The 22,801-nt window shown below is 35.2% G+C and overlaps 2 long non-coding RNA genes across 2 annotated transcripts; both read left to right on the top strand.

The window, feature by feature from the left end:
* Positions 1 to 957: 957 nt before the first annotated feature.
* On the top strand, positions 958 to 11,830 carry LOC139504828 (uncharacterized). Its single transcript, XR_011659395.1, has 6 exons — positions 958 to 1,086; positions 2,187 to 2,400; positions 5,707 to 5,846; positions 6,943 to 7,156; positions 10,463 to 10,602; positions 11,705 to 11,830. It is a non-coding gene; the product is annotated as an uncharacterized lncRNA (long non-coding RNA).
* A 1,550-nt stretch (positions 11,831 to 13,380) lies between these two features.
* LOC139504827 (uncharacterized) lies at positions 13,381 to 21,565 on the top strand. Its single transcript, XR_011659394.1, has 5 exons — positions 13,381 to 14,947; positions 15,230 to 15,369; positions 16,469 to 16,682; positions 19,994 to 20,133; positions 21,233 to 21,565. It is a non-coding gene; the product is annotated as an uncharacterized lncRNA (long non-coding RNA).
* The last annotated feature ends 1,236 nt before the right edge of the window (positions 21,566 to 22,801 follow it).

The following is a 22,801-nucleotide window of genomic DNA, read 5'->3' as shown; positions in this document are numbered from 1 at the left end:
GTGCATCATCAGAATATCATTATTGATAAAACTGATGATGTTTCGCACCTGTGCCACAATTCGAAATGCATTACTGTCGAACATCTGTCGTTGGAACCTCATGGTTTCAACAACAGCCGGCAGTCATGCGTTTCAACCAGTTCCTGCTTGGGCCACCCAGATCCCCTCCCTCCATGCAGAGTGGGAGTTGAAAATGGACAATAATAATTTGGGTAAAATGATTATCGGGTACTTCTATACTTTTAATTTAAATTCTTTTTTTTCTGGGGCGGGCAAAAAAAATATATTTTGTTATCAGAATGGGAGGAAAAAAGGAAAAGAAATTTGGAACTACTGTACAACAACTTTAGATTCTTTTTTTAATATTTGGGTGGCCCTAAAAGGACCTTTTATGATTCTGTTGGCTGGTGGTTCTGGTATCTCAGTCTGCAGCAGGTCTTGGAAGTTTTGGTTTGCAGTAGCTGTCGTGGTCCTGGAACTGTAAGGCAGGCTGTGGATCTAGTTGACCTTTGCAGTAATAGTCCGTGCTTTTTATTCAGTTCTCTCCATGTCTTGTGCTCTGCAAGCCTTTCTGCATTCTGCTGTAATCTCCTTTTTTGAACTTCCGGTCTTAGTATATAATCTTGGTTATATGTAAAGTCAGTGTCCATTTTCTTGAGGTAAACGTTTACTTCGTTCTGAAAGTTCTACTCCTAGATTCGTACATTTAAGTTGTGTTGAGGTTCCCCGGCATGTTGTTGTTTCTATGTACTCCTGAAGCAAGTCGTCCTTCCATATTTTTGGAGTAAATAACATTTTTGGGCAAATTTACACTCAGTGCTCTATGAACTCCTTCATTTTTGTTGGTATTGTCATAAAGTTTCATGCTTTCAACAGCTTCTGTAGTTAATTTCATTTTCAGGATTTTCTTGAAGTAAAAATTTATCTGTTTTATCCATTTGCCAGGGCAGTTGATCTGGTATGTTGACAAGTAATGTGAACGACTCCACCAGTTGAGTGCATCATCACCTTTGCAGACAATGGAATATTCAGGACACTGAGTGCAATCACCATCATAGCAGCGGAGGGTAGCATCGAGCACTTTTGGTAAGTCTTTGCTTATTTCATTAATGTTTTTGTCATATTTCTCCATCAGCTTCTTTAGTATCATGGAGCATCTGCACTTTAGATCTTTGCTAAATACCGTCTTAAGTTGTTTATTTTCCTCTTTGGTTTTACCATGGAACATTCCCGGGCTGTATTGAGCTCGCAAAGAGGCCCTGAATTGAGACTGTCCCAAATGTACATGGTCTGCCAGTCTTTCTACTTTCCACATTGGTTCCACAGCTGCAAGGGCTTCTTCAATACCTTTAGCTGAACGTCCATCTCCATCTGTGGTCACATACCGTACCAGACATTTCTGGAGTCCTATCTGGTTTCCCATCTCTTTTCCCAGCTCATACTCTGACAGGGCAGCAGCTCTGTATAAATTTGCTGTACATTCTTCATGACCAGGACATTCTATTGGAAAGCCTTTCCCTCTAAGCCATGCCCCTTTCCAACACATCTTATTCTGTACAACAGCAGCTACAATAAACTTTCTATCTGTTATTGTTTCTATTCCCAATGCAAAAACTTGAGTTCGCATTCTGACCAGGCTTCTTTTTACTACTATTGTGTTGCTGTTGTATCGTGCATCCACAGTTATGTTAATTTCATTTTCTGGGACACCTCGCCTCCTGTTCACTTCTTTTACAAGTTCCAGTTTCTGTGCCATGTCTGTTTTGTTCAGCTTGACCATTTCAGCTGCTACTCTGCTGGATGTGCGTTGCATACTGCTTCTACATGGTGGTGGTGTGTCTATTCCTGCAAGTAGTTGCTGCACTGTTGTATTTCCAATTGGACAGTCCTGCAAAGCAGATGCTAGGGCTACATTTGGTTGTCCTGGGTTGGGTCCTGGTTTGCCATTAGCTATTTCCTTGTACATCTTCATTCTGTCTCCAATAAAACCACAGGCTAGGCATTTTAAGGTAAACTGCCAGCAAGTTCCCCCACTTTTTCTGTTCATAATAGTCAGCAATAAACATAGGACAGGATGGTGAGTCCACTTGGTGCTTATTAATATTAGTGTTGATCAAGCTTATATTTAGTTGACTGTCTATCCACCTCATGCCAGAATGTAATTCTTTATTTTCTTCTCTTTTCAGGTCAGCATTATCGAGCGGTCGAAGTGTACAGATGTTACCAGTCGTCTCCATTTTGCAGTCAGAAGATTTAAAAGTTTGCCGCACATAGGAAGTACTTGCACTAGCTGATTCAGGGATCTGTATTGACGCCTGGCTTCTGCTTCTACCACTGGGTTTGCCTGCTTGGAAGCATCCAGGATTTCTTGGAGAGTTGTCTTTCTTTGACCATTTCTTGGTATGACCTTTAGTGAACATTTTGAAAAATTAAATTGGATCAGTTATATCCCAACTTGGACTAATGGCATAAAATTTGGACACCCTGATATTTATAATAAAATGGTGTACAATATCTGCTTTGATGTACATAATTGTTCTTTGATGCAATATGTGGTATGGTGTTACAGAGACCACCTTCTGAGGCAACTCTAAATTAAGTGTTTTCTTAACAGTATCCAGTTGAGCCAATTATTTCATTTTCAGGGGTCCAGATTAAGATTGTTGATCAAATCTATGAAAATATGTTTCTTAATAATTTATTGAGTAATCAATTTAACAAGAAAGCATATTGGATGTTTTCAATTAACTTTTAAATAATTTTTGTTGTCAAATTTGATCATGTGGATGTATTTTTTAATAAAAAAAAATTCTTACAAAAATCTTTTAAAATATTTAAATCTCTTTATTGATAAAAATAAACAAATAGTTAAACTTCACTAAAAAGTTTATTTGAATGTGATATTTCAAGGAATAAAGAAATTACACTAGTTTGAAATTTTTATTACATGTAACATAACCTGGTGTTTCACATGAATATTGGTACCTCAGGTAAACAGGTCAAGTACCTGTGAATTTTGTCTAATTATTGTTTGAGTTATATTTTACTTATTAAAGATAAGATAAGCTTATTTTTAAGATAAGTTTTGAAAGTGAGTTTTGTATTTAAGTATTTTTAAAGAATTTTATTTAATTTAATTTAGCTAAAATACAAGAATTTTGAAAAAACCCAATTTTTATTTAAAAAAACATGATTTTTTAAAAATTTTCTTTCAAATTCTTGAAATTTAGCCATTTAGCTGCTACAGATACCTTACTTTTTTAAAATATCTTGTTTAACAAGAAAGTTATTAAACTTTAAACTTTTCCTAGTAGATACATGTTTTGTAAATTTTCTGCCATAAAATTCCTATAAATTTTACCTAACTCTTATGTAAATTCAAAGCGAGAAGCACCAAAACCCTACTGGACTATATCAACCAGCGAAACAACTGAAAAGTACTGTCGCGTATGTAATTCAAGAATGTACACACATCAAAAACACTTTTGAGGTAACATTTTATAAAAAGGTTATTGATTCTATAATACGCCTGTCTGTTTCTTAATTCTGACGTCACAATAATACACATGTGTACTGTTACAATCATTAAATGATTTAAATTGAACAGAAATTTGAATAAAACAGGTGTTGAAATAAACAATTGGTGTCAATTACTCATGTAATTGTCAGATTGCATGAAAACATGCAATGGTTTTAAAATCAAAGGGTTATTAATCATTACTAACATCTAACACATAACATGCACACTGCACACAAGCATGGTATATTTTAGATGTTCAAAAAAAGAGCAATGGCGAACAACAGCTGAAGATCTCGCGTGATTATATAAACTGTCACGCGACTGTAGTAGATGGCCCAAGACCACAATTAATGACCCTACTTTTCGTTGTTCACGAATATAGTTCCCTTTAATTAAGGTGTATTCTTTCTTTATTTTTTTTCTTGCCTTTCTCATTGATTATTTAGTTTTTATGGGTTGGAAATGAAAGAAGATAGGAGAAATAAACTTTTGGATGTTGTATTTTAACTTATTTTGATATGGAAAGAGTGATTAGGCTAAGTGCAAAAAGGTGATATTTACAGTTTTCGGAACATCTCTTGACTTGTCAATAGGGGTAGGGATGTGTATTGGCTAATTTTGTAAAAGTGATTGCTTCAATCTTTCTGAATTTTGGATATACTTTTGGACAGGTACTATACATTACACACACAAAAGATTGGACAAAAGTGCATGGTGCAAATTTTTTTAATGTGATAAAAAGTTATAAAGAACTAATAGAGGAATTAATTGTGGTCTGTGGCCTAAGAGGCTGATACCCAAATTCTTGAAAATGAAGAAAGGGCAACTTTTTTGGCAGAAAGTCACTTCAAATGATAAATAATATTGTTTTATTGTAATTTTAATCAATTTTAATTTTTAAACTGGCATATTATGCAATTTAAGGCATTTTTGGCCATTTTGATGCACTAAAAGCCCTTTGACCCCAGTTTCAGCCCTTTCTGTCAATAATGTTGGACCCTTTTTATATTTTAATAATATATTACTACTCTATTGTCTTACAAAACATCACATCTTCAAAATGGGATGCATTTTTTTTGAAATATAGTCAGAAATTAACAGAAAGCTCTGCCCCTGGCTATAATGGGCAGTGTCAAATTTGGACAGGTTTATGTACACCTAATGGCAAATATGGAGTTATTAATTGTAAATTTCCAGATGCCAGGGGGTGGAGACAAATGCATGTGCACAGGCTTGCCTACATGGTGCATCATCAGAATATCATTATTGATAAAACTGATGATGTTTCGCACCTGTGCCACAATTCGAAATGCATTACTGTCGAACATCTGTCGTTGGAACCTCATGGTTTCAACAACAGCCGGCAGTCATGCGTTTCAACCAGTTCCTGCTTGGGCCACCCAGATCCCCTCCTCCATGCAGAGTGGAGTTGAAAATGGACAATAATAATTTGGGTAAAATGATTATCGGGTACTTCTATACTTTTAATTTAAATTCTTTTTTTCTGGGGCGGGCAAAAAAAATATATTTTGTTATCAGAATGGGAGGAAAAAAGGAAAAGAAATTTGGAAACTACTGTACAACAACTTTAGATTCTTTTTTTAATATTTGGGGTGGCCCTTAAAAGGACCTTTTATGATTCTGTTGGCTGGTGGTTCTGGTATCTCAGTCTGCAGCAGGTCTTGGAAGTTTTGGTTTTGCAGTAGCTGTCGTGGTCCTGGAACTGTAAGGCAGGCTGTGGATCTAGTTGACCTTTGCAGTAATAGTCGTGCTTTTTATTCAGTTCTCTCCATGTCTTGTGCTCTGCAAGCCTTTCTGCATTCTGCTGTAATCTCCTTTTTTGAACTTCCGGTCTTAGTATATAATCTTGGTTATATGTAAAGTCAGTGTCCATTTTCTTGAGGTAACGTTTACTTCGTTCTGAAAGTTCTACTCCTAGATTCGTACATTTAAGTTGTGTTGAGGTTCCCGGCATGTTTGTTGTTTCTATGTACTCCTGAAGCAAGTCGTCCTTCCATATTTTTGGAGTAAATAACATTTTTGGGCAAATTTACACTCAGTGCTCTATGAACTCCTTCATTTTTGTTGGTATTGTCATAAAGTTTCATGCTTTCAACAGCTTCTGTAGTTAATTTCATTTTCAGGATTTCTTGAAGTAAAAATTTATCTGTTTTATCCATTTGCAGGGCAGTGATCTGGTATGTTGACAAGTAATGTGAACGACTCCACCAGTTGAGTGCATCATCACCTTTGCAGACAATGGAATATTCAGGACACTGAGTGCAATCACCATCATAGCAGCGGAGGGTAGCATCGAGCACTTTTGGTAAGTCTTTGCTTATTTCATTAATGTTTTTGTCATATTTCTCCATCAGCTTCTTTAGTATCATGGAGCATCTGCACTTTAGATCTTTGCTAAATACCGTCTTAAGTTGTTTATTTTCCTCTTGGTTTTACCATGGAACATTCCCGGGCTGTATTGAGCTCGCAAAGAGGCCCTGAATTGAGACTGGTCCCAAATGTACATGGTCTGCCAGTCTTTCTACTTTCCACATTGGTTCCACAGCTGCAAGGGCTTCTTCAATACCTTTAGCTGAAACGTCCATCTCCATCTGTGGTCACATACCGTACCAGACATTTCTGGAGTCCTATCTGGTTTCCCATCTCTTTTCCCAGCTCATACTCTGACAGGGCAGCAGCTCTGTATAAATTTGCTGTACATTCTTCATGACCAGGACATTCTATTGGAAAGCCTTTCCCTCTAAGCCATGCCCCTTTCCAACACATCTTATTCTGTACAACAGCAGCTACAATAAACTTTCTATCTGTTATTGTTTCTATTCCAATGCAAAAACTTGAGTCGCATTCTGACCAGGCTTCTTTTTACTAACTATTGTGTTGCTGTTGTATCGTGCATCCACAGTTATGTTAATTTCATTTTCTGGACACCTCGCCTCCTGTTCACTTCTTTTACAAGTTCCAGTTTCTGTGCCATGTCTGTTTTGTTCAGCTTGACCATTTCAGCTGCTACTCTGCTGGATGTGCGTTGCATACTGCTTCTACATGGTGGTGGTGTGTCTATTCCTGCAAGTAGTTGCTGCACTGTTGTATTTCCAATTGGACAGTCCTGCAAAGCAGATGCTAGGGCTACATTGGTTGTCCTGGGTTGGGTCCTGGTTTGCCATTAGCTATTCCTTGTACATCTTCATTCTGTCTCCAATAAAACCACAGGCTAGGCATTTAAGGTAAACTGCCAGCAAGTTCCCCCACTTTTTCTGTTCATAATAGTCAGCAATAAACATAGGACAGGATGGTGAGTCCACTTGGTGCTTATTAATATTAGTGTTGATCAAGCTTATATTTAGTTGACTGTCTATCCACCTCATGCCAGAATGTAATTCTTTATTTTCTTCTCTTTTCAGGTCAGCATTATCGAGCGGTCGAAGTGTACAGATGTTACCAGTCGTCTCCATTTTGCAGTCAGAAGATTTAAAAGTTTGCCGCACATAGGAAGTACTTGCACTAGCTGATTCAGGGATCTGTATTGACGCCTGGCTTCTGCTTCTACCACTGGGTTTGCCTGCTTGGAAGCATCCAGGATTTCTTGGAGAGTTGTCTTTCTTTGACCATTTCTTGGTATGACCTTTAGTGAACATTTTGAAAAATTAAATTGGATCAGTTATATCCCAACTTGGACTAATGCATAAAATTTGGGACACCCTGATATTTATAATAAAATGGTGTACAATATCTGCTTTGATGTACATATTTGTTCTTTGATGCAATATGTGGTATGGTGTTACAGAGACCCACCTTCTGAGGCAACTCTAATTAAGTGTTTTCTTAACAGTATCCAGTTGAGCCAATTATTTCATTTTCAGGGGTCCAGATTAAGATTGTTTGATCAAATCTATGAAATATGTTTCTTAATAATTTATTGAGTAATCAATTTAACAAGAAAGCATATTGGATGTTTTCAATTAACTTTTAAATAATTTTTGTTGTCAAATTTGATCATGTGGATGTATTTTTTAATAAAAAAAAATTCTTACAAAAATCTTTTAAAATATTTAATCTCTTTATTGATAAAAATAAACAAATAGTTAAACTTCAACTAAAAAGTTTATTTGAATGTGATATTTCAAGGAATAAGAAATTACACTAGTTTGAAATTTTTATTACATGTAACATAACCTGGTGTTTCACATGAATATTGGTACCTCAGGTAAACAGGTCAAGTACTGTGAATTTTGTCTAATTATTGTTTGAGTTATATTTTACTTATTAAAGATAAGATAAGCTTATTTTTAAGATAAGTTTTGAAAGTGAGTTTTGTATTTAAGTATTTTAAAGGAATTTTATTTAATTTAATTTAGCTAAAAATTACAAGAATTTTTGAAAAAAACCCAATTTTTATTTAAAAAAAACATGATTTTTTAAAAAATTTTCTTTCAAATTCTTGAAATTTAGCCATTTAGCTGCTACAGATACCTTACTTTTTTAAATATCTTGTTTAACAAGAAAGTTATTAAACTTTAACTTTTCCTAGTAGATACATGTTTTGTAAATTTTCTGCCATAAAATTCCTATAAATTTTACCTAACTCTTATGTAATTCAAAGCGAGAAGCACCAAAACCCTACTGGACTATATCAACCAGCGAAACAACTGAAAAGTACTGTCGCGTATGTAATTTCAAGAATGTACACACATCAAAAACACTTTTGAGGTAACATTTTATAAAAAGGTTATTGATTCTATAATACGCCTGTCTGTTTCTTAATTCTGACGTCACAATAATACACATGTGTACTGTTACATCATTAAATGATTTAAATTGAACAGAAATTGAATAAAACAGGTGTTGAAATAAACAATTGGTGTCAATTACTCATGTAATTGTCAGATTGCATGAAAACATGCAATTGGTTTTAAATCAAAGGGTTATTAATCATTACTAACATCTAACACATAACATGCACACTGCACACAAGCATGGTATATTTTAGATGTTCAAAAAAGAGCAATGGCGAACAACAGCTGAAGATCTCGCGTGATTATATAAACTGTCCACGCGACTGTAGTAGATGGCCCAAGACCACAATTAATGACCCTACTTTTCGTTGTTCACGAATATAGTTCCCTTTAATTAAGGTGTATTCTTTCTTTATTTTTTTTCTTTGCCTTTCTCATTGATTATTTAGTTTTATGGGTTGGAAATGAAAGAAGATAGGAGAAATAAACTTTTGGATGTTGTATTTTAACTTATTTTGATATGGAAAGAGTGATTAGGCTAAGTGCAAAAAGGTGATATTTACAGTTTTCGGAACATCTCTTGACTTGTCAATAGGGGTAGGGATGTGTATTGGCTAATTTTGTAAAAGTGATTGCTTCAATCTTTCTGAATTTTGGATATACTTTTGGACAGGTACTATACATTACACACACAAAAGATTGGACAAAAGTGCATGGTGCAAATTTTTTAATGTGATAAAAAGTTATAAAGAACTAATAGAGGAATTAATTGTGGTCTGTGGCCTAAGAGGCTGATACCCAAATTCTTGAAAATGAAGAAAGGGCCAACTTTTTGGCAGAAAGTCACTTCAAATGATAAATATTATTGTTTTATTGTAATTTTAATCAATTTTAATTTTTAAACTGGCAATATTATGCAATTTAAGGCATTTTTGGCCATTTTGATGCACTAAAAGCCTTTGACCCCAGTTTCAGCCCTTTCTGTCAATAATGTTGGACCCTTTTTATATTTTAATAATATATTACTACTCTATTGTCTTACAAAACATCACATCTTCAAAATGGATGCATTTTTTTTGAAATATAGTCAGAAATTAACAGAAAGCTCTGCCCCTGGCTATAATGGGCAGTGTCAAATTTGGACAGGTTTATGTACACCTAATGGCAAATATGGAGTTATTAATTGTAAATTTCCAGATGCCAGGGGGTGGAGACAAATGCATGTGCACAGGCTTGCCCTACATGGTGCATCATCAGAATATCATTATTGATAAAACTGATGATTGTTTCGCACCTGTGCCACAATTCGAAATGCATTACTGTCGAACATCTGTCGTTGGAACCTCATGGTTTCAACAACAGCCGGCAGTCATGCGTTTCAAACCAGTTCCTGCTTGGCCACCCAGATCCCCTCCCTCCATGCAGAGTGGAGTTGAAATGGACAAATAATAATTTGGGTAAAATGATTATCGGGTACTTCTATACTTTTAATTTAAATTCTTTTTTTTCTGGGGCGGGCAAAAAAAATATATTTTGTTATCAGAATGGGAGGAAAAAAGGAAAAGAAATTGGAAACTACGTACAACAACTTTAGATTCTTTTTTTAATATTTGGGTGGCCCTTAAAAGGACCTTTTATGATTCTGTTGGCTGGTGGTTCTGGTAACTCAGTCTGCAGCAGGTCTTGGAGTTTTGGTTTGCAGTAGCTGTCGTGGTCCTGGAACTGTAAGGGCAGGCTGTGGATCTAGTTGACCTTTGCAGTAATAGTCGTGCTTTTTATTCAGTTCTCTCCATGTCTTGTGCTCTGCAAGCCTTTCTGCATTCTGCTGTAATCTCCTTTTTTTGAACTTCCGGTCTTAGTATATAATCTTGGTTATATGTAAAGTCAGTGTCCATTTCTTGAGGTAACGTTTACTTCGTTCTGAAAAGTTCTACTCCCTAGATTCGTACATTTAAGTGTGTTTGAGGTTCCCGGCATGTTGTTGTTTCTATGTACTCCTGAAGCAAGTCGTCCTTCCATATTTTTGGAGTAAATAACATTTTTGGGCAAATTTACACTCAGTGCTCTATGAACTCCTTCATTTTTGTTGGTATTGTCATACAAGTTTCATGCTTTCAACAGCTTCTGTAGTTAATTTCATTTTCAGGATTTCTTGAAGTAAAAATTTATCTGTTTTATCCATTTGCAGGGCAGTGATCTGGTATGTTGACAAGTAATGTGAACGACTCCACCAGTTGAGTGCATCATCACCTTTGCAGACAATGGAATATTCAGGACACTGAGTGCAATCACCATCATAGCAGCGGAGGGTAGCATCGAGCACTTTTGGTAAGTCTTTGCTTATTTCATTAATGTTTTTGTCATATTTCTCCATCAGCTTCTTTAGTATCATGGAGCATCTGCACTTTAGATCTTTGCTAAATACCGTCTTAAGTTGTTTATTTTCCTCTTTGGTTTTACCATGGAACATTCCCGGGCTGTATTGAGCTCGCAAAGAGGCCCTGAATTGAGACTGTCTCAATGTACATGGTTCTGCCAGTCTTTCTACTTTCCACATTGGTTCCACAGCTGCAAGGGCTTCTTCAATACCTTTAGCTGAACGTCCATCTCCATCTGTGGTCACATACAGTACCAGACATTTCTGGAGTCCTATCTGGTTTCCCATCTCTTTTCCCAGCTCATACTCTGACAGGGCAGCAGCTCTGTATAAAATTTGCTGTACAATTCTTCATGACCAGGACATTCTATTGGAAAGCCTTTCCCTCTAAGCCATGCCCCTTTCCAACACATCTTATTCTGTACAACAGCAGCTACAATAAACTTTCTATCTGTTATTGTTTCTATTCCAATGCAAAAACTTGAGTCGCATTCTGACCAGGCTTCTTTTTACTAACTATTGTGTTGCTGTTGTATCGTGCATCCACAGTTATGTTAATTTCATTTTCTGGGACACCTCGCCTCCTGTTCACTTCTTTACAAGTTCCAGTTTCTGTGCCATATGTCTGTTTTGTTCAGCTTGACCATTTCAGCTGCTACTCTGCTGGATGTGCGTTGCATACTGCTTCTACATGGTGGTGGTGTGTCTATTCCTGCAAGTAGTTGCTGCACTGTTGTATTTCCAATTGGACAGTCCTGCAAAGCAGATGCTAGGGCTACATTTGGTTGTCCTGGGTTGGGTCCTGGTTTGCCATTAGCTATTTCCTTGTACATCTTCATTCTGTCTCCAATAAAACCACAGGCTAGGCATTTTAAGGTAAACCTGCCAGCAAGTTCCCCACTTTTTCTGTTCATAATAGTCAGCAATAAACATAGGACAGGATGGTGAGTCCACTTGGTGCTTATTAATATTAGTGTTGATCAAGCTTATATTTAGTTGACTGTCTATCCACCTCATGCCAGAATGTAATTCTTTATTTTCTTCTCTTTTCAGGTCAGCATTATCGAGCGGTCGAAGTGTACAGATGTTACCAGTCGTCTCCATTTTGCAGTCAGAAGATTTAAAAGTTTGCCGCACATAGGAAGTACTTGCACTAGCTGATTCAGGGATCTGTATTGACGCCTGGCTTCTGCTTCTACCACTGGGTTTTGCCTGCTTGGAAGCATCCAGGATTTCTTGGAGAGTTGTCTTTCTTTGACCATTTCTTGGTATGACCTTTAGTGAACATTTTGAAAAATTAAATTGGATCAGTTATATCCCAACTTGACTAATGGCATAAAATTTGGACACCCTGATATTTATAATAAAATGGTGTACAATATCTGCTTTGATGTACATATTTGTTCTTTGATGCAATATGTGGTATGGTGTTACAGAGACCACCTTCTGAGGCAACTCTAAATTAAGTGTTTTTCTTAACAGTATCCAGTTGAGCCAATTATTTCATTTTCAGGGGTCCAGATTAAGGATTGTTTGATCAAATCTATGAAAATATGTTTCTTAATAATTTATTGAGTAATCAATTTAACAAGAAGCATATTGGATGTTTTCAATTAACTTTTTAAATAATTTTTGTTGTCAAATTTGATCATGTGGATGTATTTTTTAATAAAAAAAAATTCTTACAAAAATCTTTTAAAATATTTAAATCTCTTTATTGATAAAAATAAACAAATAGTTAAACTTCACTAAAAAGTTTATTGAATGTGATATTTCAAGGAATAAAGAAATTACACCTAGTTTGAAATTTTTATTACATGTAACATAACCTGGTGTTTCACATGAATATTGGTACCTCAGGTAAACAGGTCAAGTACCTGTGAATTTTGTCTAATTATTGTTTGAGTTATATTTTACTTATTAAAGATAAGATAAGCTTATTTTTAAGATAAGTTTGAAGTGAGTTTTGTATTTAAGTATTTTTAAAGGAATTTTATTTAATTTAATTTAGCTAAAAATACAAGAATTTTTGAAAAAACCCAATTTTTATTTAAAAAACATGATTTTTTAAAAATTTTCTTTCAAATTCTTGAAATTTAGCCATTTAGCTGCTACAGATACCTTACTTTTTTAAAATATCTTGTTTAACAAGAAAGTTATTAAACTTTAACTTTTCCTAGTAGATACATGTTTTGTAAATTTTCTGCCATAAAATTCCTATAAATTTTACCTAACTCTTATGTAAATTCAAAGCGAGAAGCACCAAAAACCCTACTGGACTATATCAACCAGCGAAACAACTGAAAAGTACTGTCGCGTATGTAATTTCAAGAATGTACACACCATCAAAAACACTTTTGAGGTAACATTTTATAAAAAGGTTATTGATTCTATAATACGCCTGTCTGTTTCTTAATTCTGACGTCACAATAATACACATGTGTACTGTTACATCATTAAATGATTTAAATTGAACAGAAATTTGAATAAAACAGGTGTTGAAATAAACAATTGGTGTCAATTACTCATGTAATTGTCAGATTGCATGAAAACATGCAATGGTTTAAAATCAAAGGGTTATTAATCATTACTAACATCTAACACATAACATGCCACACTGCACACAGAGCATGGTATATTTTAGATGTTCAAAAAAAGAGCAATGGCGAACAACAGCTGAAGATCTCGCGTGATTATATAAACTGTCACGCGACTGTAGTAGATGGCCCAAGACCACAATTAATGACCCTACTTTTCGTTGTTCACGAATATAGTTCCCTTTAATTAAGGTGTATTCTTTCTTTATTTTTTTTCTTTGCCTTTCTCATTGATTATTTAGTTTTTATGGGTTGGAAATGAAAGAAGATAGGAGAAATAAACTTTTGGATGTTGTATTTTAACTTATTTTGATATGGAAAGAGTGATTAGGCTAAGTGCAAAAAGGTGATATTTACAGTTTTCGGAACATCTCTTGACTTGTCAATAGGGGTAGGGATGTGTATTGGCTAATTTTGTAAAAGTGATTGCTTCAATCTTTCTGAATTTTGGATATACTTTTGGACAGGTACTATACATTACACACACAAAAGATTGGACAAAAGTGCATGGTGCAAATTTTTTAATGTGATAAAAAGTTATAAAGAACTAATAGAGGAATTAATTGTGGTCTGTGGCCTAAGAGGCTGATACCCAAATTCTTGAAAATGAAGAAAGGGCCAACTTTTTTGGCAGAAAGTCACTTCAAATGATAAATATTATTGTTTTATTGTAATTTTAATCAATTTTAATTTTTAAACTGGCAATATTATGCAATTTAAGGCATTTTTGGCCATTTTGATGCACTAAAAGCCCTTTGACCCCAGTTTCAGCCCTTTCTGTCAATAATGTTGGACCCTTTTTATATTTTAATAATATATTACTACTCTATTGTCTTACAAAACATCACATCTTCAAAATGGATGCATTTTTTTTGAAATATAGTCAGAAATTAACAGAAAGCTCTGCCCCTGGCTATAATGGGCAGTGTCAAATTTGGACAGGTTTATGTACACCTAATGGCAAATATGGAGTTATTAATTGTAAATTTCCAGATGCCAGGGGGTGGAGACAAATGCATGTGCACAGGCTTGCCTACATGGTGCATCATCAGAATATCATTATTGATAAAACTGATGATGTTTCGCACCTGTGCCACAATTCGAAATGCATTACTGTCGAACATCTGTCGTTGGAACCTCATGGTTTCAACAACAGCCGGCAGTCATGCGTTTCAACCAGTTCCTGCTTGGGCCACCCAGATCCCCTCCCTCCATGCAGAGTGGAGTTGAAAATGGACAATAATAATTTGGGTAAAATGATTATCGGGTACTTCTATACTTTTAATTTAAATTCTTTTTTTTCTGGGGCGGGCAAAAAAAATATATTTTGTTATCAGAATGGGAGGAAAAAAGGAAAAGAAATTTGGAAACTACTGTACAACAACTTTAGATTCTTTTTTTAATATTTGGGTGGCCCTTAAAAGGACCTTTTATGATTCTGTTGGCTGGTGGTTCTGGTATCTCAGTCTGCAGCAGGTCTTGGAAGTTTTGGTTTGCAGTAGCTGTCGTGGTCCTGGAACTGTAAGGCAGGCTGTGGATCTAGTTGACCTTTGCAGTAATAGTCGTGCTTTTTATTCAGTTCTCTCCATGTCTTGTGCTCTGCAAGCCTTTCTGCATTCTGCTGTAATCTCCTTTTTTGAACTTCCGGTCTTAGTATATAATCTTGGTTATATGTAAAGTCAGTGTCCATTTTCTTGAGGTAACGTTTACTTCGTTCTGAAAGTTCTACTCCTAGATTCGTACATTTAAGTTGTGTTGAGGTTCCCGGCATGTTGTTGTTTCTATGTACTCCTGAAGCAAGTCGTCCTTCCATATTTTTGGAGTAAATAACATTTTTGGGCAAATTTACACTCAGTGCTCTATGAACTCCTTCATTTTTGTTGGTATTGTCATAAAGTTTCATGCTTTCAACAGCTTCTGTAGTTAATTTCATTTTCAGGATTTCTTGAAGTAAAAATTTATCTGTTTTATCCATTTGCAGGGCAGTGATCTGGTATGTTGACAAGTAATGTGAACGACTCCACCAGTTGAGTGCATCATCACCTTTGCAGACAATGGAATATTCAGGACACTGAGTGCAATCACCATCATAGCAGCGGAGGGTAGCATCGAGCACTTTTGGTAAGTCTTTGCTTATTTCATTAATGTTTTTGTCATATTTCTCCATCAGCTTCTTTAGTATCATGGAGCATCTGCACTTTAGATCTTTGCTAAATACCGTCTTAAGTTGTTTATTTTCCTCTTTGGTTTTACCATGGAACATTCCCGGGCTGTATTGAGCTCGCAAAGAGGCCCTGAATTGAGACTGTCTCAAATGTACATGGTCTGCCAGTCTTTCTACTTTCCACATTGGTTCCACAGCTGCAAGGGCTTCTTCAATACCTTTAGCTGAACGTCCATCTCCATCTGTGGTCACATACCGTACCAGACATTTCTGGAGTCCTATCTGGTTTCCCATCTCTTTTCCCAGCTCATACTCTGACAGGGCAGCAGCTCTGTATAAATTTGCTGTACATTCTTCATGACCAGGACATTCTATTGGAAAGCCTTTCCCTCTAAGCCATGCCCCTTTCCAACACATCTTATTCTGTACAACAGCAGCTACAATAAACTTTCTATCTGTTATTGTTTCTATTCCCAATGCAAAAACTTGAGTCGCATTCTGACCAGGCTTCTTTTTACTAACTATTGTGTTGCTGTTGTATCGTGCATCCACAGTTATGTTAATTTCATTTTCTGGGACACCTCGCCTCCTGTTCACTTCTTTTACAAGTTCCAGTTTCTGTGCCATGTCTGTTTTGTTCAGCTTGACCATTTCAGCTGCTACTCTGCTGGATGTGCGTTGCATACTGCTTCTACATGGTGGTGGTGTGTCTATTCCTGCAAGTAGTTGCTGCACTGTTGTATTTCCAATTGGACAGTCCTGCAAAGCAGATGCTAGGGCTACATTTGGTTGTCCTGGGTTGGGTCCTGGTTTGCCATTAGCTATTTCCTTGTACATCTTCATTCTGTCTCCAATAAAACCACAGGCTAGGCATTTTAAGGTAAACTGCCAGCAAGTTCCCCACTTTTTCTGTTCATAATAGTCAGCAATAAACATAGGACAGGATGGTGAGTCCACTTGGTGCTTATTAATATTAGTGTTGATCAAGCTTATATTTAGTTGACTGTCTATCCACCTCATGCCAGAATGTAATTCTTTATTTTCTTCTCTTTTCAGGTCAGCATTATCGAGCGGTCGAAGTGTACAGATGTTACCAGTCGTCTCCATTTTGCAGTCAGAAGATTTAAAAGTTTGCCGCACATAGGAAGTACTTGCACTAGCTGATTCAGGGATCTGTATTGACGCCTGGCTTCTGCTTCTACCACTGGGTTTGCCTGCTTGGAAGCATCCAGGATTTCTTGGAGAGTTGTCTTTCTTTGACCATTTCTTGGTATGACCTTTAGTGAACATTTTGAAAAATTAAATTGGATCAGTTATATCCCAACTTGGACTAATGGCATAAAATTTGGACACCCTGATATTTATAATAAAATGGTGTACAATATCTGCTTTGATGTACATATTTGTTCTTTGATGCAATATGTGGTATGGTGTTACAGAGACCACCTTCTGAGGCAACTCTAAATTAAGTGTTTTCTTAACAGTATCCAGTTGAGCCAATTATTTCATTTTCAGGGGTCCAGATTAAGATTGTTTGATCAAATCTATGAAAATATGTTTCTTAATAATTTATTGAGTAATCAATTTAACAAGAAAGCATATTGGATGTTTTCAATTAACTTTTTAAATAATTTTTGTTGTCAAATTTGATCATGTGGATGTATTTTTTAATAAAAAAAAATTCTTACAAAAATCTTTTAAAATATTTAAATCTCTTTATTGATAAAAATAAACAAATAGTTAAACTTCACTAAAAAGTTTATTTGAATGTGATATTTCAAGGAATAAAGAAATTACACTAGTTTGAAATTTTTATTACATGTAACATAACCTGGTGTTTCACATGAATATTGGTACCTCAGGTAAACAGGTCAAGTACCTGTGAATTTTGTCTAATTATTGTTTGAGTTATATTTTACTTATTAAAGATAAGATAAGCTTATTTTTAAGATAAGTTTTGAAAGTGAGTTTTGTATTTAAGTATTTTTAAAGGAATTTTATTTAATTTAATTTAGCTAAAAATACAAGAATTTTTGAAAAAACCCAATTTTTATTTAAAAAAACATGATTTTTTAAAAATTTTCTTTCAAATTCTTGAAATTTAGCCATTTAGCTGCTACAGATACCTTACTTTTTTAAAATATCTTGTTTAACAAGAAAGTTATTAAACTTTAACTTTTCCTAGTAGATACATGTTTTGTAAATTTTCTCCCATAAAATTCCTATAAATTTTACCTAACTCTTATGTAAATTCAAAGCGAGAAGCACCAAAACCCTACTGGACTATATCAACCAGCGAAACAACTGAAAAGTACTGTCGCGTATGTAATTTCAAGAATGTACACACATCAAAAACACTTTTGAGGTAACATTTTATAAAAAGGTTATTGATTCTATAATACGCCTGTCTGTTTCTTAATTCTGACGTCACAATAATACACATGTGTACTGTTACATCATTAAATGATTTAAATTGAACAGAAATTTGAATAAAACAGGTGTTGAAATAAACAATTGGTGTCAATTACTCATGTAATTGTCAGATTGCATGAAAACATGCAATGGTTTTAAAATCAAAGGGTTATTAATCATTACTAACATCTAACACATAACATGCACACTGCACACAAGCATGGTATATTTTAGATGTTCAAAAAAAGAGCAATGGCGAACAACAGCTGAAGATCTCGCGTGATTATATAAACTGTCACGCGACTGTAGTAGATGGCCCAAGACCACAATTAATGACCCTACTTTTCGTTGTTCACGAATATAGTTCCCTTTAATTAAGGTGTATTCTTTCTTTATTTTTTTTCTTTGCCTTTCTCATTGATTATTTAGTTTTTATGGGTTGGAAATGAAAGAAGATAGGAGAAATAAACTTTTGGATGTTGTATTTTAACTTATTTTGATATGGAAAGAGTGATTAGGCTAAGTGCAAAAAGGTGATATTTACAGTTTTCGGAACATCTCTTGACTTGTCAATAGGGGTAGGGATGTGTATTGGCTAATTTTGTAAAAGTGATTGCTTCAATCTTTCTGAATTTTGGATATACTTTTGGACAGGTACTATACATTACACACACAAAAGATTGGACAAAAGTGCATGGTGCAAATTTTTTAATGTGATAAAAAGTTATAAAGAACTAATAGAGGAATTAATTGTGGTCTGTGGCCTAAGAGGCTGATACCCAAATTCTTGAAAATGAAGAAAGGGCCAACTTTTTTGGCAGAAAGTCACTTCAAATGATAAATATTATTGTTTTATTGTAATTTTAATCAATTTTAATTTTTAAACTGGCAATATTATGCAATTTAAGGCATTTTTGGCCATTTTGATGCACTAAAAGCCCTTTGACCCCAGTTTCAGCCCTTTCTGTCAATAATGTTGGACCCTTTTTATATTTTAATAATATATTACTACTCTATTGTCTTACAAAACATCACATCTTCAAAATGGATGCATTTTTTTTGAAATATAGTCAGAAATTAACAGAAAGCTCTGCCCCTGGCTATAATGGGCAGTGTCAAATTTGGACAGGTTTATGTACACCTAATGGCAAATATGGAGTTATTAATTGTAAATTTCCAGATGCCAGGGGGTGGAGACAAATGCATGTGCACAGGCTTGCCTACATGGTGCATCATCAGAATATCATTATTGATAAAACTGATGATGTTTCGCACCTGTGCCACAATTCGAAATGCATTACTGTCGAACATCTGTCGTTGGAACCTCATGGTTTCAACAACAGCCGGCAGTCATGCGTTTCAACCAGTTCCTGCTTGGGCCACCCAGATCCCCTCCCTCCATGCAGAGTGGAGTTGAAAAATGGACAATAATAATTTGGGTAAAATGATTATCGGGTACTTCTATACTTTTAATTTAATTCTTTTTTTTTCTGGGGCGGGCAAAAAAAATATATTTTGTTATCAGAATGGGAGGAAAAAAGGAAAAGAAATTTGGAAACTACTGTACAACAACTTTAGATTCTTTTTTTAATATTTGGGTGGCCCTTAAAAGGACCTTTTATGATTCTGTTGGCTGGTGGTTCTGGTATCTCAGTCTGCAGCAGGTCTTGGAAGTTTTGGTTTGCAGTAGCTGTCGTGGTCCTGGAACTGTAAGGCAGGCTGTGGATCTAGTTGACCTTTGCAGTAATAGTCGTGCTTTTTATTCAGTTCTCTCCATGTCTTGTGCTCTGCAAGCCTTTCTGCATTCTGCTGTAATCTCCTTTTTTGAACTTCCGGTCTTAGTATATAATCTTGGTTATATGTAAAGTCAGTGTCCATTTTCTTGAGGTAACGTTTACTTCGTTCTGAAAGTTCTACTCCTAGATTCGTACATTTAAGTTGTGTTGAGGTTCCCGGCATGTTGTTGTTTCTATGTACTCCTGAAGCAAGTCGTCCTTCCATATTTTTGGAGTAAATAACATTTTTGGGCAAATTTACACTCAGTGCTCTATGAACTCCTTCATTTTTGTTGGTATTGTCATAAAGTTTCATGCTTTCAACAGCTTCTGTAGTTAATTTCATTTTCAGGATTTCTTGAAGTAAAAATTTATCTGTTTTATCCATTTGCAGGGCAGTGATCTGGTATGTTGACAAGTAATGTGAACGACTCCACCAGTTGAGTGCATCATCACCTTTGCAGACAATGGAATATTCAGGACACTGAGTGCAATCACCATCATAGCAGCGGAGGGTAGCATCGAGCACTTTTGGTAAGTCTTTGCTTATTTCATTAATGTTTTTGTCATATTTCTCCATCAGCTTCTTTAGTATCATGGAGCATCTGCACTTTAGATCTTTGCTAAATACCGTCTTAAGTTGTTTATTTTCCTCTTTGGTTTTACCATGGAACATTCCCGGGCTGTATTGAGCTCGCAAAGAGGCCCTGAATTGAGACTGTCCCAAATGTACATGGTCTGCCAGTCTTTCTACTTTCCACATTGGTTCCACAGCTGCAAGGGCTTCTTCAATACCTTTAGCTGAACGTCCATCTCCATCTGTGGTCACATACCGTACCAGACATTTCTGGAGTCCTATCTGGTTTCCCATCTCTTTTCCCAGCTCATACTCTGACAGGGCAGCAGCTCTGTATAAATTTGCTGTACATTCTTCATGACCAGGACATTCTATTGGAAAGCCTTTCCCTCTAAGCCATGCCCCTTTCCAACACATCTTATTCTGTACAACAGCAGCTACAATAAACTTTCTATCTGTTATTGTTTCTATTCCCAATGCAAAAACTTGAGTCGCATTCTGACCAGGCTTCTTTTTACTAACTATTGTGTTGCTGTTGTATCGTGCATCCACAGTTATGTTAATTTCATTTTCTGGGACACCTCGCCTCCTGTTCACTTCTTTTACAAGTTCCAGTTTCTGTGCCATGTCTGTTTTGTTCAGCTTGACCATTTCAGCTGCTACTCTGCTGGATGTGCGTTGCATACTGCTTCTACATGGTGGTGGTGTGTCTATTCCTGCAAGTAGTTGCTGCACTGTTGTATTTCCAATTGGACAGTCCTGCAAAGCAGATGCTAGGGCTACATTTGGTTGTCCTGGGTTGGGTCCTGGTTTGCCATTAGCTATTTCCTTGTACATCTTCATTCTGTCTCCAATAAAACCACAGGCTAGGCATTTTAAGGTAAACTGCCAGCAAGTTCCCCACTTTTTCTGTTCATAATAGTCAGCAATAAACATAGGACAGGATGGTGAGTCCACTTGGTGCTTATTAATATTAGTGTTGATCAAGCTTATATTTAGTTGACTGTCTATCCACCTCATGCCAGAATGTAATTCTTTATTTTCTTCTCTTTTCAGGTCAGCATTATCGAGCGGTCGAAGTGTACAGATGTTACCAGTCGTCTCCATTTTGCAGTCAGAAGATTTAAAAGTTTGCCGCACATAGGAAGTACTTGCACTAGCTGATTCAGGGATCTGTATTGACGCCTGGCTTCTGCTTCTACCACTGGGTTTGCCTGCTTGGAAGCATCCAGGATTTCTTGGAGAGTTGTCTTTCTTTGACCATTTCTTGGTATGACCTTTAGTGAACATTTTGAAAAATTAAATTGGATCAGTTATATCCCAACTTGGACTAATGGCATAAAATTTGGACACCCTGATATTTATAATAAAATGGTGTACAATATCTGCTTTGATGTACATATTTGTTCTTTGATGCAATATGTGGTATGGTGTTACAGAGACCACCTTCTGAGGCAACTCTAAATTAAGTGTTTTCTTAACAGTATCCAGTTGAGCCAATTATTTCATTTTCAGGGGTCCAGATTAAGATTGTTTGATCAAATCTATGAAAATATGTTTCTTAATAATTTATTGAGTAATCAATTTAACAAGAAAGCATATTGGATGTTTTCAATTAACTTTTTAAATAATTTTTGTTGTCAAATTTGATCATGTGGATGTATTTTTTAATAAAAAAAAATTCTTACAAAAATCTTTTAAAATATTTAAATCTCTTTATTGATAAAAATAAACAAATAGTTAAACTTCACTAAAAAGTTTATTTGAATGTGATATTTCAAGGAATAAAGAAATTACACTAGTTTGAAATTTTTATTACATGTAACATAACCTGGTGTTTCACATGAATATTGGTACCTCAGGTAAACAGGTCAAGTACCTGTGAATTTTGTCTAATTATTGTTTGAGTTATATTTTACTTATTAAAGATAAGATAAGCTTATTTTTAAGATAAGTTTTGAAAGTGAGTTTTGTATTTAAGTATTTTTAAAGGAATTTTATTTAATTTAATTTAGCTAAAAATACAAGAATTTTTGAAAAAACCCAATTTTTATTTAAAAAAACATGATTTTTTAAAATTTTCTTTCAAATTCTTGAAATTTAGCCATTTAGCTGCTACAGATACCTTACTTTTTTAAAATATCTTGTTTAACAAGAAAGTTATTAAACTTTAACTTTTCCTAGTAGATACATGTTTTGTAAATTTTCTGCCATAAAATTCCTATAAATTTTACCTAACTCTTATGTAAATTCAAAGCGAGAAGCACCAAAACCCTACTGGACTATATCAACCAGCGAAACAACTGAAAAGTACTGTCGCGTATGTAATTTCAAGAATGTACACACATCAAAAACACTTTTGAGGTAACATTTTATAAAAAGGTTATTGATTCTATAATACGCCTGTCTGTTTCTTAATTCTGACGTCACAATAATACACATGTGTACTGTTACATCATTAAATGATTTAAATTGAACAGAAATTTGAATAAAACAGGTGTTGAAATAAACAATTGGTGTCAATTACTCATGTAATTGTCAGATTGCATGAAAACATGCAATGGTTTTAAAATCAAAGGGTTATTAATCATTACTAACATCTAACACATAACATGCACACTGCAC

The sequence above is a fragment of the Mytilus edulis genome, unplaced genomic scaffold, assembly GCF_963676685.1.
Source record: "Mytilus edulis unplaced genomic scaffold, xbMytEdul2.2 SCAFFOLD_978, whole genome shotgun sequence".
Lineage (NCBI taxonomy): Eukaryota > Metazoa > Mollusca > Bivalvia > Mytilida > Mytilidae > Mytilus > Mytilus edulis.
The sequence above is the reverse complement of the archived record's forward strand: the minus strand, read 5'-3'. Positions and strand labels throughout refer to the sequence as shown.